General features: G+C 45.8%; 1 protein-coding gene across 1 annotated transcript in view; it reads left to right on the top strand.

Moving 5' to 3' along the window:
- The first annotated feature begins 2,037 nt into the window (after positions 1–2,037).
- The window catches only part of LOC109895283 (docking protein 4), a 48,833-nt gene continuing 31,362 nt past the window's right edge, over positions 2,038–19,508 (top strand). Inside the window, exon 1 of the mRNA XM_031830766.1 lies at positions 2,038–2,339. The gene's annotated coding sequence lies outside the window, so the exon portion shown is untranslated. The remainder of the gene's footprint in view (positions 2,340–19,508) is intronic.

Genomic DNA, 19,508 nt, shown 5'->3' with positions numbered 1-19,508 from the left:
GCCTCCTCCAGTGCCATCAAGCGATAGCACTCAGGGGGAACAACCGACTTGGACTGATGGATCAAGCAATATTGCATGGATCTGTTTTGTTGTAGTTCTGGATGAACGAGCCCTGATCTCTAATAGGCACGGTGTTGGCAGTTTGGCACAGAAATTTGCACATATATACCACTTTTTTTTGTTCTATTGAAGACTTCCCTGACTGCATTTAGGCCTCTTAAAATCAATGCAGAGGAGCCACTTAAAACTGTTGAGACACAACTAGTAAGAGAAACCACCATTATGTAAGACACTCAACAGGGGGAGACGAAGAAGGGGGATCCACAATGGAAAATTGTTCAATGAGACAATAGGTCACCAGAGGACACCGTTCAGTGTGCTTGGGACAGGACAGCATGGGGATGGAGGGATCATTCCATCCCTAGCAGCGAGGCCCGTTTCCTCTGAGCTCGTGAGACTCTGCTGCTCTGTTGCACATCACTTCCTGCGCCTCTCTGTTGTCAGGATGAACACCAGGCGGGAGGAGGAGGAGAGGAGGGGCGGTGGGATTGAAGTTTCCACTGTGACATCACTGTTCTGTTCCGCTCTAACCCTGGATCCCTTAACCCTTACAAAAAGTCAGGAACCCTCTCCTCAAACCAACCAAACTATTTCTACCCCCCTCTTCCTCCTCCTGCAGTATTTCCCCATACCTCTATGTATGTATTACAGAAACAGACCTTTAACAGATCAACTGTGGTCTGATACAGTATGATTGACGAACAAACACAAGGGTTAAATTGCCTACACCCCAAGCCCAGTTTCTTTCTTTAACTGTGTGTTCTAGTGAGTCAGATGTTTGTCTTTGACTGGAGGGGTATCATCTATATCTGTTTATCCTTACTGTCTGTAATGGATATGAATCACCAGCATCTTCCTGTGTTTATCAGCACTCTGCTCCTCTCTCATTTGTCTCTGCCTATCTCTACTTTCATTCTGTCCATCCGACCGCAGCTGTTCAGCTCTAATCACCCCTGTCAGTCTCCTGCAAGAGACTAGAAAGCCCAGTTCTGTGCAGCTTGACCTTCCTTAGCGTGCATACAAGTATGTGAATCTCTATGGTTTGTTTGGGTATGTAGCCTACATGTAATTGACCTGAAATATCCCTGCTGCCCACAAAGGACTATGCCCAGTGAAACAGCTCAGATGTACCTGTCTTGACCTGTCAGTATTCTATAATTATTTTGCATTTCTATGCTAATATTCTCACCTGACTCACCAAGAGATTGATTATCCTTCATAGTGACTGATGAGGATCACCTCCGCTGGCAGAGCGCAGTGGAGCATTGCCGGAAAACTCCCCATCAGCATGAGCATTTCCAGTACAGTAGCAAGCCCCCCCTGGGTCTAACCCCGGTTGACCCCTTCAAAACTCTCTAGTAGTGGCCCCATGAAGTGTGAGTTAAAGGCTGCCGGTCACAATTACACAGTAGCGGCGCTCTCACCCACATTGTCCTCTGTGATGATATTTGAGTAAGGATACGACGTGTGATAGACGATGAAACAGTCAGCCCTGAAACGACATAGGCATACACGTAAATAGAGGACTCTGGCGGTGATATCATTGGCGCGTAAAGTTATAGTGCGTCATTGCAAATACTCCTGACTGAAACGGGTTTTCTGAGTCATCATATTCATTTTTTATATTCGGGTTTATCTCACCACTTAGTGACAGTTTATATTCCCACGTTATACCCTGTAAACTATATGATATATGTTTTTACTAAATTGGCAGAGAGTAAAGAGAACGAACTTGGTAGGCCTATATCGAAACACGCAGAGCAGGTTACATGTTCAATATTTTAAGATGCTTAAATCAGTTTTTTCGGTAGAAATGTATCAATATGGTAAAATGCTGCTCTCACCGTGAATGAGTACCCAATTGGAAATGATGAATAAATGATATGTGCGCAGCTCTTGGAGTTTTACGGTAAAAGGGTGGCTACTGAAACGTGGCTGGTTGAATTTGTGTCTATTTTGTTTGCAGCTCTGATCCGCTCCGTACAGCCCTGTACAGTCATTGGTACAGCTCTGAGCAGCGCCAGCCGGACTGGACAGAACATACCGAAGCCAGTTCTCCGTGAAGAGCGAATCACCTCGGCGCGTTCGTCACAAATAAAACCACACAGCCAGAAGGCAGCCTATTCTCCGTCGATTCATGGAATTATTGTCAGGTGGCGTAGGTTGCATTTATTACCAATTCAGTTCGATAGTTGTGGCTTCCACCCATCCTGCCTGAAGGTCACAAGCGGAGCTGCTCAGCACCGACCGCCGCGCCCCTTCAGGACTTCGTCACCCAGGTAAATGTTTTGGAACGTTAAATCGTTTAACAAGGTGTACATTGTGTGTATAACATGGTGCACATTATGTGTATATTGAGCAATTGTTTGAGGTGTTGCTTTTACCAAGTTGCATTGCTTGCAACATGGATGTTATTAGATGATTCTATAATGCTATTTTGTTTAAAAGCCTACTGCAACTATGTCAGCTTGTTTTAATTAATTATGCATATGGAAGGAATATATTTTGGGAAGGTATGCTTGTTATTGTAAATTTATTTGTAGTGTATATATATATATATTATTATTATTATTTATTTTTTCTTTACCATTATGCATCTCTAATCGCCAATTGTAGGCTGCATAAACCCCAAATGCTACACGTAATAAGACTAACTGTATTTTCCTCTTAGCCTATTCATCATTAAATGGCTATGTTTAACTATTGGCTATATACATTTATAGCATAAATAGTTGACGGGTATGGCTTTGGGCTGATCGTTTATCTTCTCTACATTGGTTAAGACCTATTGATTGAGAGTGGGCGATTGGCGGTAAGCAATGTACACGAAAAAGCGCGTGCCCGCGTTGTGTGTGTGGAGATAAAGAGATATTTAACATTCATGTTTTACAAACATGTTATAGGTTGGTATTTATATAAAATAATGAGCGGTATTGCATCAATGGAATTAATTCATAATAGAGCTAAATAATTCAGATTTATTTCATGTTGTCTACATGTGAAATTAACAAAATGCTGAGGCCTGTTATAACATTTTGGATTAATAGATAAACCAGGACTTAAAGTAGGCCTATGTAATTTGGTGACATTTAGCAAATTCCACTGACGGTGTAATAACAACTCAATAATGTGGAGTTTCCCGGCACCTTGTAAATCCCAAGACAATTAGCCTAATTAAAGTGAAATTGTACCTTTTTAGTATTTTTCTCTTGCAGATAAACGGGCATGTTTCACCCGGCTAATGAAACCGTGTCTCCTCTTATCTCGCTGGCCATAAATAAAGTCCTCCAGAGCGGATAATAAATTAGCTTGATAAGTATGTTCAACAGAATGCTACATTTCTGGCGCGAGTGCGGTCCACAGTGGATGTTCAGTGGATGTTTTCTGCAGTAGTTATCTTTAGTAAACCGCTTTGAGATATAGATGACAGTACAATAACTTATTAACCTGTAGCCGGGAAATCAAATTATTCTATATAAATGATTCTATAGGCATAGTGGGCGTAAACATTGTATTGCGACTGCGTGTGGCGCGCGCAGGGGAGGAGGTATGTGGCCTAATGAACAAGGACCATTTCTTTTATAGGAAAGTAGAAATCATGCAGTAGATTTCTAAGAGGACTTGAGGAGATGAGGGGCAACATGTCAGACATGGCCTTGCAGAGTTGCCTTGCGTCCTACGTGAAGTTCCAGGGATCGTGTCTTGTCTCTGTGCACACACAGTTGTTTGTTGTAACACACGACCCGCTGTCGGGGTTTGTTTGCGTCATAGCTGAACTCCCGCTGGGAGAGTGATTATTGATGTGTTATGAATGATGCAGAGACATGATTATATTACAATGTTTGTATATCCTACTGTTATGCTTCTGATGTGTGTGTGCGTGCGTGCGCGTGGCTCAGCTGTCAGGTATAGAGACAGACTGTTTTTTCCAGCGCGGTTTTTTCCAACGCTAACCCGGTGGGACATCAGATCTATTGGAGCCACACTAAACAATAGTTCAATTTCGAGAAGATCAACAATGAGGAGAGAAGTCAATGCAATTCATCTGGAGCAGCGCTACTGCAGAGACAAAGAGCACTTTCTAGCACTTTCTCTCCCGGCTGCTGCACACTGAATCATTCTATCAATTCCAGGCCTTGGCTGCCTGGCACAACTTGCATGCCAACCGGTGATGTCTTCATGTGGGCATCAATACTTTGTTCTGCTCCAAAAAGTAAGAGGAGGGATGACAGGCAGGCCAGTGGATATCACACTACTTTAGCCAATAGCCTCACCCACATCACCACCATTATCTCCTCCCTGCCATACTGAACATTAGGAGTATGGCACGTCACTCATGAATCTTCTTAGGATACATCTATGACTGTGGATCTGCCTGCATTCGCTCTTTCACTCAGGGTTCTCAACAACTACAGAATGGACAGGTCCGTCCGTGTTCATTGATTTATGTAACAGCAACCCTTCACATGATACGGTCTCTCTGACTCACCCCCCTCTCTCTCTGTCTGTCTCTCTCTGCCGGTGCTACCGTCATGGACCGCTCATTGGTGTTTAGCAGAGCGGGGTGTGTGTATATTAGAGTATGGCAGGTCCAGGGTCAGTGGTTCAGAGGGGTATTTTACAGTGGTGTCTATGGTATTTTACAGTGAAATTTCATCACTTTGTTTCCAACTGTCTGCTGTTATTACAGACAGCCAAACGTGCAATTAAACTCAGACAGTGTGGGCTCTGGGTATAGGCAGTTAACTCCCTCTGAATACACACACACACACACACACACACACACACACACACACACACACACACACACACACACACACACACACACACACACACACACACACACACACACACACACACACACACTCATACACACACACACTGGATTGGGTTCTGGGAGATTACAGGAGTAATGGGGAGGCACATCTGTCCTCCCACTCCAACGGTCCATGTTGGCCCCCCCCCCCCCTGGTCTTTTGGCAGAGGTGGTCATGTTGTGTGTCTGTGTTGGTGTGTATGCTGGCAGAGATGGCGTACACCGTACGTGTTCCCCTGAGGGTGAGGGCTGACTGTGCTGTGCTATGCTGCAGTGGGTTTAGTAGCGTTCTGTATGATCGATATGCTCCTGTCTTACTGTGAAATGAGTCAGAAAGGGCAATGTGGAGCCGGACGGCTGCTGTTGCTATGGCGGGAAGAAGAGTACACAGTTGCTATCAAGGGAAACAATGACTTGTGTGTCAATGTCACCACGGCCTGTGCTGTTTTCTGGGAGCTTTGGGCTGATTTGTATCCACATACATTATCTGTGTAATATGTTTGTGTGGACATGCGTGTGGGTATGGAAGAGAAAGAAAAATATAGTATTTTTCTGTTCCTCTTTGTGTAGTTTTGAGAAGCTCTTTGTGTGTAGACATGGTGTGTGTCTGAGAGAGAAGGCATGTGTGTGAGAGAGAGAATATACTGTAAAGGACCACATAAATCATTGAGAACATTATGTGCTGTGCGATGAGGGCGGTGCAGGAGCTAAGCTATGTGCTTTACTGTAAGTTAGAGTGCAAGTGCATGGCATACTATACAGTACACCAGTACACACCACATTACCATTTAGTGTGTTCTCTGAGAGAGAGGGGTGCATGCTATACGTTCATACTAGCCGGGAGGGGGGAGGGGGGGGGGGGTACTGTATGTGTGGCAGTAACCAGCACCTGGAGAAAGAGGGAGATGGACAGAGGTTGAGAACGATGGGGATTCATAGAGTAGGATGATAGATGGACGGAGGTTGAGAACAATGGGGATGCATAGAGTAGGATGATAGATGGACGGAGGTTGAGAACGATGGGGATGCATAGAGTAGGATGATAGATGGACGGAGGTTGAGAACGATGGGGATGCATAGAGTAGGATGATAGATGGACGGAGGTTGAGAACGATGGGGATGCATAGAGTAGGATGATAGATGGACGGCGGTTGAGAACGATGGGGATGCATAGAGTAGGATGATAGATGGACGGAGGTTGAGAACGATGGGGATTCATAGAGTAGGATGATAGATGGACGGAGGTTGAGAACGATGGGGATGCATAGAGTAGGATGATAGATGGACGGCGGTTGAGAACGATGGGGATGCAAAGAGTAGGATGATAGATGGACGGAGGTTGAGAACGATGGGGATGCATAGAGTAGGATGATAGATGGACGGAGGTTGAGAACGATGGGGATGCATAGAGTAGGACGATAGATGGACGGAGGTTGAGAACGATGGGGATGCATAGAGTAGGATGATAGATGGACGGCGGTTGAGAACGATGGGGATGCAAAGAGTAGGACGATAGATGGACGCGGAGGAATGTTTCTGCCATAAAGTTCCCAACCTTCCACATGCTCCTGATGTGGAAGTCATCTGTTTGAATACAACACCCCTTCAACAACAATATGAGCTACCATACCAACCCTTCCACATGCGTGCGCAGATATGATCAACGTTATAAAATAGACTGCCAGACGTTTGAGTGGTGCAAGTGATTTAGCCTATAGATTGAACAGACGGACGGACATACAGACATGTACTGTAGACAGACAGTGTTTGTGCAGTATGTTTCCAGTGGAGACTAGCTGACTTGCTGTTCACTGTTGCTGCTGTTGCATCTGGGGACTGGAGCTGGGAGAGAGCAGGGCATTGTGGGAGTAGTCTGGTTCTAGTTGGTTGGCTCTGGCTCCAGCAGGCAGCCAGGGCCCAGCCACGCTCTGACAGCAGAAAGAGAGAGAGGGAAGGAGAAAGAGAGGGCCTGTAATTAGCACCAGGGTCTGTCTTCCGCATTCCACATCTGTAACTTACAGAGTGTAGTGGCCTGCCTGCCTACCTGCTTGCATGTCTGTCTGCTGAGCCGACAGAGCGTCCAGCTCCCTGCCACAATACCTTGTCTTCCCTTCCCTCCACTGGCTGAGCATATCCAGACCCCCTCTCTCTCTCTATGCCTCTCTCTCTCTCTCTCTCTCTCTCTCTCTCTCTCTCTCTCTCTCTCTCTCTCTCTCTCTATGCCTCTCTCTCTATGCCTCTCTCTCTATGCCTCTCTCTCTCTCTCGCTATGCCTCTCTCTCTCTATGCCTCTCTCTCTCTCTCTATGCCTCTCTCTCTCTATGCCTCTCTCTCTCTCTCTCTCTCTCTCTCTCTCTCTCTCTCTCCCTCTCTCTCTCTCTCTCTCTCTCTCTCTCTCTATGCCTCTCTCTCGCTCTCTCTCTATGCCTCTCTCTCTCTCTCTCTATGCCTCTCTCTCTCTCTCCCTCTCAGTTCAATTTAAGGGACTTAATTGGCATAGGAAATGTCTCTCTCTCTCTCTCTCTCTCTCTCTCTCTCTCTCTGCGTGTGTGTTCGTCTTGCTATATCCATTTGTGACTCCTTCTCTGTGTGCACAAGATTTCTCTCAATGCTTCCAGCATTTCCCTCTTCTCATTCTCTTCTCTCTACCCTCTCTTCCTGTCTCCATCTCTGCCCCCCCCCCCCCACACTTGCTCTCTCTTGTGTCTGCTTCTGTGTGGTCAGGCCTACTGGCAGGCATGGCTGCGTTGCCTCTTGTTTTTTTCCCACATCACTTCCACAGCCTTTTTCATGCTGTGATTCGGAGTGGAAGGCTCCCCTCCTCCACTCGCCTCCCCTGAGTCTGGGCTTCATTGATTTGTTTTGATTTCAGCAACTTCAGTTCTCCACGCTGGTAGGTCCGGAGACGGCCCGCACCGTGACGCACTGCAAGACCAGGGACGGTGCGACCATGCAGCAGCATATCTGTTTCCTATGTGTAGTATGACTAGCTTTTCATGTCAGCTACATCTCCAGACTAACTCCGAAGCATTTTTTAAGGGGAAAGGGATTGTGCTACTGTAAAATGAAAAACATTTAGCATATGAATGGATAACATCATCACGGATCAATTAAGTGTGAATGCGCATAAGGGCTCTTCAGAAAGGCAAGCAGAGGAAGTACATTTGTGTAGTTTAAATGGGTGTGGGTTTTTTTAGGCTGGGGAAAGGAACATTTGTGAGTGTGTGGATTGGTGAATCTGTGAGTAAGAGTGAGAGCCTAGTCCCTTGTGTCTGTGTGCATGTCCTGTGTGCTCCCCCGGTGTGCCACGTCCCCGGAGTGTGTCCCCATGTGTCCTCTGTGCGTCTCCGTGTCTGAGGCTGAGGCGGTGCTAATGGGATAGCTGTCTGGCCTGATGGATGAGGCCTGGCCAGGCTGAGATGGTGACCCTGTCGGGGGGCTGTGGTGGTTGTCTGTGGAGCCAGCCAGCCTGATGGAGCACTTGCTCTGATTGGGTGCCACCGAAAGTGAGCTCACAGGGACCACTCCGCACCCGCACCTTACTCATTCTCTCTGTCTTTCAGCTCTCTCTCTTTCTCTCCATCTCTCTCTCTTCCTGACTCTCTCTCTTCCTTTCTCTCTCTCTCTCTCTCTCCCTCTCTCTCTTCCTGACACTCTCTCCCTCTCTCTCTCTCTCTCTCTCTCTCTCTCTCTCTCTTCCTGACACTGTCTCTCTCTTCCTGACACTCTCTCCCTCTCTCTCTCTCTCTCTCTCTCTCTTCCTGACACTCTCTCTCTCTCTCTCTCTCTTCCTGACACTCTGTCTCTCTCTTCCTGACACACACTCTCTCTCTCTCTCGCTCTCTCTTCCTGACACTCTGTCTCTCTCTTCCTGACACACTCTCTCTCTCTCTTCCTGACACTCACTCTCTCTCTCTCTCTCTCTCTCTCTCTCTCTCTTCCTGTCTCTCTCTTCCTGTGTCTCTCTCTCTTCCTCTCTCTCTCTCTTCCTGTCTCTCTCTCTTCCTGTGTGTCTCTCTCTTCCTGTCTCTCTCTCTCTCTCTCTCTTCCTGACTCTCTCTCCATTTGACCCTGGCCTGTACTACTAGTATATCTTCATTGATGGATGGCAGAATAGTACCCAGTTCCCAGCGACTATCACTGTCCCACAGTTCAACAGTCTCTCTGACAGTGGATGTGCTGAAAAGTGTTTTCCAGCAGAACGTTGCTGGAGATTCAGTGATGTTATGTGATTACCTCAAGTGCTATAAAAAAAAATACAAAAATATAATGTTGTATTGTCACATACCGGAAAGGTGCAGTGAAATGTTTTACAGGGTAAACCACAGTAGTACCGTGCTCCTGGAGCAAATTAGTGTTAAGTGCCTTGCTCAAGGTTAAGTGCCTTGCTCAGGTATTTGAACCAGCGACCTTTCGGTTACTGGCTCAACGCTCTAACCGCCAGGCTACCTGCACTGTGTGACAGTCACAGGAGTTTCACCTGCTCTGTAAGGATGTCATCATCAGGAGTAATGTCAACTATATGGACATAGAGGATGTCATCATCAGGAGTAATGTTAACTATATGGACATAGAGGATGTCATCATCAGGAGTAATGTCAACTATATGGACATAGAGGATGTCATCATCAGGAGTAATGTCAACTATATGGACATAGAGGATGTCATCATCAGGAGTAATGTCAACTATATGGACATAGAGGATGTCATCATCAGGAGTAATGTTAACTATATGGACATAGAGGATGTCATCATCAGGAGTAATGTTAACTATATGGACATAGAGGATGTCATCATCAGGAGTAATGTTAACTATATGGACATAGAGGATGTCATCATCAGGAGTAATGTTAACTATATGGACATAGAGGATGTCATCATCAGGAGTAATGTCAACTATATGGACATAGAGGATGTCATCATCAGGAGTAATGTCAACTATATGGACATAGAGGATGTCATCATCAGGAGTAATGTCAACTATATGGACATAGAGGATGTCATCATCAGGAGTAATGTTAACTATATGGACATAGAGGATGTCATCATCAGGAAGTAATGTTAACTATATGGACATAGAGGATGTCATCATCAGGAGTAATGTTAACTATATGGACATAGAGGATGTCATCATCAGGAGTAATGTTAACTATATGGACATAGAGGATGTCATCATCAGGAGTAATGTTAACTATATGGACATAGAGGATGTCATCATCAGGAGTAATGTCAACTATATGGACATAGAGGATGTCATCATCAGGAGTAATGTCAACTATATGGACATAGAGGATGTCATCATCAGGAGTAATGTCAACTATATGGACATAGAGGATGTCATCATCAGGAGTAATGTCAACTATATGGACATAGAGGATGTCATCATCAGGAGTAATGTCAACTATATGGACATAGAGGATGTCATCATCAGGAGTAATGTTAACTATATGGACATAGAGGATGTCATCATCAGGAGTAATGTTAACTATATGGACATAGAGGATGTCATCATCAGGAGTAATGTCAACTATATGGACATAGAGGATGTCATCATCAGGAGTAATGTCAACTATATGGACATATCAGCTCCTTTTTTTTACAGGCACTGAAGGGGATGTTTACTATGATACTGGTATGATCTGTTCCACTTCTGTCTGTCCATGCCTTTATCTGGATGGATGGACGGATCCCAAACTGCTGATCCAGGATCTGTGTCCTCGCTCAAGCCTTTGGTAAACTAGAGGGCAAATACTGTTCCTGAATCAGAGCTTAGGTACTCTCAGCACATATCAGCCCAGAGGGACAGCAGTTGTACTCTGAGCCTGGTTCATTCTTACATCCTGTGTTCCCTCCCTCAATGACTGAAGAGTGGATCTCCTGAGTGCTCTGAAGCATTTACAGAGGATCAGGCTCAACTTGAATCATTTATCCTGTTGACACAGAGATGCAGCCGTGTGTGTGTGTGGGGGGGGGATATATGTTTGTGTGGGGGCTATGAATGCACTCCACACACTTTAACACCACAATGTTGTAGCTTTTCTTTCTTACAACTTCGTCTCTCATCTTTTCACCTTGGCCATGTATTCCCCGATTCCTTTCTGCGTGGTTCACGGCCCCCTGCTTGTCTGTCTGACTGTCATGTTTTGCAAGCGCCTCTCTAAATGTCTTTAACTATAGCCTTTTTCTGAGAGCAGGCAAGTTCAGCCCATCGTTTCAGGTAATTGTGTTTACGAGATTTTTGTTTTCTGTATCATTTTGGCTCTTCAAAGTAAATGTTTTCCTTTCCCGCTCTCCGTCTCTGGCCTGTGTGTGTGTGTTTATTCAACCTTGAGTTTAACAGGGAGTTATGCTGTGTGTGTGTGTGTGTGTGTATGTGTCTGTCTGTGTCTGCCTCAAATTGGATCTTCCATCACAAACACGAGGGTGGCGCCATACTCAGTGCCCCCACCTTGTCATCTGTTAGAGATTCAGTTCACACTGAATTCACATTGTGTACACATTAAACTTTACATGTCAGCAGAATGGGGAAGCTGTGTGTTGGCCCGTGATGAGTAGAGGTTTTGATATGCTATTCTGTGCATTGAAATATTTCGATGTGTTTACAACAGATTTTTTACTTCGAAGAGGACAAGTGCCCTTCCCCTTTCTCTTAAATTCTCCATTGGACTTAGTATTTATTGTTGCCAAGTGTAGTCCTGGTTCTGTAGAGGTCAAGGGAGGTGATGTACCCTTATTTACACCATATATGAGTTGGTTTCCTCATCATCTGTTGTGGAGCTCAAACCTGCTTTTCCAGACCAGCTACTCCGCTCTGCACTGCTTCTCTGCTGAGAGAAACACAACCTGTGTTCTACTGCCTGTGGAAAATATGTACTCGGCCTCTCTCTCTCTCTCTCTCTCTCTCTCTCTCTCTCTCTCTCTCTCTCCACTTAGAAGCAGTCAGTGACATCACACCTCTCCTGACATCTCTCAAGGTCTCATTTTTAGACACTTCCATCCGGTGTTGTTCCACATGTCAGACTGCCAGCAAGATCGGAGAGTGTGTACTGTATGTCTGTGAGAGAGTAGATTTCTGGCAGTGATTGAGTGTATGTGTATCATCAGCAGAAATACATTGAATATTGACTTTCAGGCAGTAAAGCTGAGCGGTGTGTAAACACATTGTATTGTAACAAGGGCGCGCTCTGTGAGTATCCATTTAGAGACAATGGATAACATGCCTCCATTGACCATCTAGAGAGCCATCCCCCTATAGAGCACCACAGATTAGCCTCCGTAGCAGTGTCATCACTCTGTCAACCCTGTCCCGTGATCTCTCACACACTGACTCGGCTCCCTGCCTCTAAACAACTCTCTAAAAGAGAGGAAGAAGTCAGGGCTGGTTCTGTGGCTCCATATTGACTTCCTGGTCTCCACGGTCTCCACGGCAGGGAGCCTAGTGGCTAGAGCTTTGGACTCTTAACCGAAAGGTTGCAAGATTGAATCCCCGAGCTGACAAGGTGAAAATCTGTCGTTCTGCCCCTGAACAAGGCAGTTAAACCACTGTTCCTAGGCCATCATTGAAAATAAGAATTAGTTCTTTAATTAACTTTGCCAAGTTAAATAAAGGTTCAATTAAAAAAATAAACATGAGCCAGACAGATTTGACGGCCCACAACGCCTGCACAGCAGTCACCTCCCTCCCTCATCCGTACGCTTAACACAGTCTTTGTCTGCCAACAATGCTGGGATTTGGGGCTGGTCACCCGCTGGTGAGGTATGGCAATGTCTTTCTTCTCTGTCCGTCTCTGTGTCTGTCTCTGCCTCTGTCTCTGCCTCTTTCTCTTTCACCTCGCTAATGCTAATGTTTCATTCTCTGTTTGATTGGGAAATAGTCACTTGGAACATCCAGAGGTCCAAACCTCCAAGGATCACCCATGAGGCATATACGTTCCAGTCAGCTCTTTTCTTTGACAACTTCCAATATTTTCCACTGAGACATTTTTGTAATAATAGTAATAGTAATAATAGTAATTTTAGTTCTTGCGTCAGAGATAGTCACAGCTCATTAGCAGTGCTGAAGAGTTTGCACCATGCGGTCAGCAGCACACCTTAGGGAATAGAGATGGACTGACAGGTAACGTTCTTGTTGTTGGTTACTAGAACATTGACTTCTACCTTCCTGCTGTGTGTGTGTGTGTGTGTGTGTGTGACTGCATGAGTGCTGATGTGCTGTGGGATTTTATTTTTTATTGAACTTTTATTTAACTAGGCAAGTCAGTTAAGAACAAATTCTTATTTACAATGACGGCCCAGGAACAGTGGGTTAACAGCCTTTTTCAGGGCCAGAACGACAGATTTCTACCTTGTCATCAGCTCAGGGATTCGATCTAGAAACCTGTCGGTTACTGGCCCAACGCTCCAACCACTAGGCTACCCGCCACCCCAATGTGAATGTGTTGAGGCGCGTATTCTCTGATTAGCATCTACTGTTCTGATGCTAATCTGGCCTCATTACATTTCCTCTGCTGCTCTTTGGCTCTACGGGCTCTCGTTCTGTCTCCAAGGAAGTGGGTGTGCATGTCTATCTGTGCGTGTCTATCTGTACACGGATGTGCGTGGCTGACTGTGTGTTTTCCTGTCGTGGTACTGGTTGCGTGATTGGCCTTGTGATGGTTAGATATCCGTGTCATACCAGCCCATGGAGATTGAGATGTTGGGAAAACACTAACTATACTGTATCTCTAACGTCTAGACATTACATCTGAAGGTATGCCCTCAGTACCCTGCTATTCACCATTACTCACCAGTCTGGCTGGCCTTGTCTAGCTGAGGGATGTTGCCCCAGACAGCCCCGAACCCCCAGACATGAACAGACCTTTCTCTCTCTTTCACTCACTCACTCACTCACTCACTCACTCACTCACTCACTCACTCACTCACTCACTCACTCACTCACTCACTCACAATGTGTTGACATTTTAGTTCACTTCTTAAGGATAGGGGGCGATATTTTGACGTCCGGATGAAAAGCGCGCCCAGAGTAAACTGCCTGCTACTCATGCCCAGAAGCTAAAAAAAAAAAAAAATCCTACCACTGATTTCAATGGCTGGCACTTTTATAATAGGGAGAAATCGTGCCCGATTGCAGTTCCTAGGGCTTCCACTAGATGTCAACAGTCTTTAGAAAGAGTCTCAGGCTGGTTTTTGAAAAAATGAGCCCGAAATTGTAGTTTTTCTAGGTGGCTACCGTTTTGGCTGTAGTGTTTCCAAGCTCGTGAATGAGAGTTCGTTCTTTGGTATTTTTCCCTGGTAAAGACAATAACGATTCTCTGTCTTAAATTGTATAATTTATTTGCGTATTAGGGTACCTAAGGTTTGATTATAAACGTTGATGGACTTTTTTGGATAAGTTTGGTAACTTATTGGTAACGTTTGGGATTAATTTTGTATGCATTTTGAAGGAAGGAATTGACTGATTATTGACTGAAGCGTGCCAGCTAAACTTTATATCTTTTTATAGATATAAAGAAGGAGTTTATCGAACAAAAGAACCATTTGTAATGTAACTGGGACCTTTTGGAGTGCCAACAGATGAAGATCTTCAAAGGTAAGGCATAAATTATATCGCTATTTCTGACCTTCGTGTCGCAACTCCCTGGTTAAAAATGATTTGTCATGCATTTGTGTGCTGGGCGCTGTCCTCAGATAATCACATGGTTTGCTTTCGCGGCAAAGCCTTTTTTTTTTTTTACATCTAACACGGCAGCTGGATTAACAACAAATATTGCACTTGTGATTTCATGAAAGTTTAATATTTATAGTAATCTAATTTGAATTTGACGCTCTGCCATTTCACTGGAAGTTGTCGAAATGGGAGCGTCCCACTGATCCGCAATAAGTGTTTGATATAGATATGTAGCTACAGCATAATAGAATGTGTGTAACACAAAAAGTATGCCTGTTGATGATGTCAGGTCCAGGATATTGTGTGTCTTCCCATGAGCTCTCTGTGGCTCCGCTTGTCCTCTGTGTTTATTCTTAGTCCAGTACAAGATGATACAGTTAAGAGGCATTCCACACACAGACACACACACACACACACACACACACACACACACACACACACACACACACACACACACACACACACACACACACACACAGACACACACACACACACACACACACACACACACACACACACACACAGAGAGATAGTGTAAACCGTTCCTCCCTCTTTCTCTCTCTCCCACAGTCTCTTGCTGGCAGCTGTTTGTCTTTGATGTTTATTCACAGGAGTGTTGTTAAGGAGATCCTGGGAGTTGGGGCCTGCCTACCACTTTGTTAGAATTCCTCACTTCACCGAGGCAATTACACAAAAACTCAGCAACCTAATGATTTAAAGTCCCCAGAAAGCATTGCAGGCAGACTGCTAGGTTATGGCGTGTTATGTTTAAAATCTAATAACTGTCTCTTAGATGACAGCAACTGCTCCTTTTCCTCTCAATTTGCCCGAAGGGCTTCGATTAATAAAATGTGTATTTTGTTTTTCTTCAGTGATACCACACACTGTAGATGAGAAGTTTTGTTTGTTAGAGATAGGAGAACGATTAGAGTGTTTTTGTGGAGACGGTCATGCCAACAGCCTTGTGATGGACTGTGTGGGGGTATGTGGAGGATGTGGGTGAAAGAGGGAGGGGGAGAAGGACCTGGCCTGGCTCCAATTTGGACGAGGGCTTGACCAAAAGGCTCTGGGTTGTGTTAGAAATTAGACACCGCTTCAGAGATTAAGCCCTGTGTGCAAACGTCCGAATTCAGACACACACACACGCACAAGCACACACACACCCACACCCTCAAGGCGCCAGTCTCCCTGTAAGGTCTATGAGCTGTTCTGTTTTTTGTCCCTGGTTTGGCAGATGTTATTCATTGAGTTGAATGGGGAGAGAAAGGGGCTGATATTTTGACAGTGACTGAGGCACTGACTCTGAGGTGCAGTGTTCCCTAGACTTCTGCATAGTTACCCCACTATGTTAATGGGGTGGTACGCGTGTGTGTATGCATGCATGTGTGTGTTGCAGGCAGTGTGTGTGTTTGTATGTGTGTGTCGCAGGCAGTGTGTGTGTCGCAGGTAGTGTGTGTCGCAGGCATTGTGTGTGTGTGTGTGTGTGTGTTTCGCAGGCAGTGTGTGTGTTGCAGGCATTGTGTGTGTGTCGCAGGCATTGTGTGTGTGTCACAGGCAGTGTGTGTGTGTGTGTGTGTGTGTCACAGGCAGTGTGTGTGTGTGTGTCGCAGGCAGAGTGTATGTGTGTGTCGCAGGCAGTGTGTGGGGGTGTTGAGGGACACAGGAGGTTGGTGGCACCTTAATTGGGGAGGACGGGCTCGTGGTAATGACTGGGAGGAATCAGTGGAATGGTATCAAATACATCAAACTCATAGTTTTCCGGGTGTTTGATGCCATTCCATTTGCTCCGTTCCGGCCGTTATTATGAGCCTCCTGTGTTGAGGGGAGAGTACAACCTAGGGCAGCACAGCAAGGGTGAAAAGATAATGTTGCATCAAAGCTCTTGTTAGCTTTACCTCCCTCTGTGACCCCTCTCTCCCTTTTTCTCTCTCTCTCTCTCTCTCTCTCTTTTCTCCATCCCTTTCTGTTCCAGTTATTGCTATCCTATATCTACCTGCATTGCCTCCCACCTTCTCTCGGCTAGGTCAAGACAAACTGTTCATTTTGCAGGAGCAGCAGAATCCACATCTCAAGGGGTCAGCAGTAGATTTGAGCAGCTTTAATAGACATCTCTGTATTTATTAAGGCTGGCTTATTGTCTCAATGGATGCTTGGTGAGCTCTCCTATCCCAGTGCAGTGGAAATCACATTCTCTAAGTTCTGTCGCGTTACATTACTTAAATAGAAATGCCATCAGAGAGTCAAATGAAAGAACCTAAAAGGGTTATTCGGCTGTTCCCATAAGAGACCCCTTTACACAGACGGTTCTATTTGGAACCAAAAGGGGTTGTACCTGGAACCAAAAACGGTTCTCCTGTGGAGACAGCCGAAGAGTCCTTTTGGAACCCTTTTTGTCTAAGAGTGTATCACCTGTGGATTGCTTGTGACAGAAAACATTGTAAAATATAAATGTGATTGTGTGCTGCAAAATTATGTTATGATGAGTTTCAAGTCACAAAAAAAACGAAGAAATACAAAACAATGATGTGATGATGCATTGGCCACGCAAGTAAATAGCTTGGTCAAAAGTAGTGCACTATACAGGGAATATCGTGCCATTTAGAACACAGGGTTAGTGTCTGTAACCTGGCCCCTACCTGTGTCTTCTTCCCACACCCCTCTGCTGGTAATGACCGGAGGGTGTGTTTTCACGGCACCGAAAGGGTCAGATGGCGATCTGTGTGTGTGTGTGTGTGTGTGTGCTTTCATTGCAAGGGTTAACAATGTTTATCAGCTCCCAATGCACCCCAGACTCCATGTCCAAAAACACTCTGAAGTAGTAGGATGGAAAGATGATGCTCTTTAATCGGGTCATAAATGGGTTTGCATGGGGTTATTAAGTTAATGTGTGTTTTTTTGTAATGTGTGTGTGTGTGTGTGTGTGTGTGTGTTTGTTGGTTTAGGATATGTGGGGTTTTATACACTGATAGGCTAGTTGGAGTGTTCGTGCCTGCCAGCTCCTAGCAATCTCCCTAGTCAATTAGTCCTCCTATCCCTTTCTCCCTGTTTGTGTGAGTATGTAATGTGCGTGTGTGTGTAATGTGTATATATTTTGTGTGTATGTGTGTGTATGAGCTCGCTGGCTACGGGGCATTGTCTGATAGGACCTGCTTGGAGACAGAGTGTCTGGTCTGTCTATGAGGAGGGTGTGTGTGTGTGTGTGTGTGTGTGTGTGTGTGTGTTATCTATGACAGATAGTAGACGTGAGCAGACAGGGCATCACGTCTGTTGTCGTTCCCTAGTGCTGGCTTCAGGCAAAATATTTCTCTCTCTCGCACTCTCTCTCTCTGTGTGTGTGTGTGAGAGAGAGAGAGAGCAAGAGAGAGAGAGGAGTGGTCTCTGTGAGTTCACTTTCGGTGGCACCCAATCAGAGCAAGACTATGTGTCTGTGTGCATTCAGGCATCTGTGCCAGCATCCATCCTTGCACATATGCCTGTCCATGTATGTCTGCTGTCAGGACTTCGTTAGTTGGGAAGGCTGAAGCCGAGGTTAGGTTGGGTGTGTGTGTCTGTTGGGTTGGGGTCACAGACAGGTGAGGGGGGACCTGGGGGAAATCTCCTGCTGCCTGGGCTCCAGTCCCCCCTGTCCCAGCCCTGCCAGTGACACGATCCCTCCCTCCCTCCTGCCTGCCATCACTCCCACCCTGCCTCTCCCTCCCTCCCTCCCATCCCTCCAAGCAGGTGACACAATGACAGAGAAACTTGTCTCTCTCTCTCTGCTGCCAAGCTGAAGGGGCAGGATTAGCAGTCAGTTCACTTCACTGCCTCATCTTTCTCTTATTTTCGGTTGTGGTTCTCTGCTCTGTCATCCATTCTTCCTGTTTTTCATTGTCGTCCTTTTTCCTCAGGTCTTTATTAGGCTTATTCCGTTTCCATTCTTGTCATGCCCTTTTCCCATTCTCCTTCCTCTCTCTTTGTTTTCTTTCAATCTCTCTTCATTTCCCCTCTTTCTGTCTGTGTCATGTATTGTTGTCCACCACAGGAGGTTGGTGACACGTTAGTTGGGGAGGACGGGCTCATAGTAATGGCTGGAGCATTATGAGTGGTTTGCATGCATTTGATGCCATTCCATTTGCTCCGGTCCGGCCATTATTATGAGCCGTCCTCCCCTCAGCAGCCTCCACTGTTGACCACGTAGTGCTGTGTTATGGTTGCAGTGACGTACAGTGTGTGTTGTCCTCTAATAGATGGTGTAAATACGGTGCTAGCGAGTGTCTGAGCTCTGGAGCCTCTTCTCTGGCGACACGATGAATGGCCTCTCTCTGCTGTCAGCTTTATTGCTCGTTTAGCACTTTGTCCCGCTCTCTCTCTCGCTCTCTCTCTCTCGCCCTCATTCTCAGAGTGCTTTTTGATGATGATAGAGCAGTGCATTGTGGGTTGTGCGGAGGTGGGAAGAGGAAGGTATTGGATGTGCTGTAGGGCCGGACTGGAGGAGTTCACGGTGCAGAGGGGGAGAGATAGTGTGTTCCTACACTGTGTTTGTGTTTACTGTGGGTGTGGACACGACTGTTTATCAGGGCTGCTAGTTCCTCACCTCTCCAGAGAGCCTCTCCTCCACTGGCTTAAAAGTTTCGGGTCATTATTCCTTCCTTTTCAAAAGCGGGAGAATGATACTGCCTTCCACTGTCTCACTGTTCCCAGCCCCTCCTCCCTCCCCTCTTCCTCTCTGAAAAGTTGACATGCTCTAAGAACAACTCACCCAGTGGACTGTGTGGTCAGAATACATTAGAATAATTTTTTTCAGCCCGCTCATTGTTACTAATCTCCTCTCCTTGACAGTCTCTCTCTCTCTCTCTCTCTCGCTCTCTCTCTCTCTCTCACTCTCTCTCTCTCTCTCTCTCTCTCTCTCTCTTTCCCCGCTCTCTCCTCTCTCTTTCGCTCTCTCTCTCTCTCTCTCTCTCTCTCTCTCTCTTTCACCCTCTCTCT

The sequence above is a fragment of the Oncorhynchus kisutch genome, linkage group LG8, assembly GCF_002021735.2.
Source record: "Oncorhynchus kisutch isolate 150728-3 linkage group LG8, Okis_V2, whole genome shotgun sequence".
NCBI classification, from domain to species: domain Eukaryota; kingdom Metazoa; phylum Chordata; class Actinopteri; order Salmoniformes; family Salmonidae; genus Oncorhynchus; species Oncorhynchus kisutch.
Note: the sequence above shows the minus strand (reverse complement) of the source record. Positions and strands in the feature narration are given on the sequence as shown.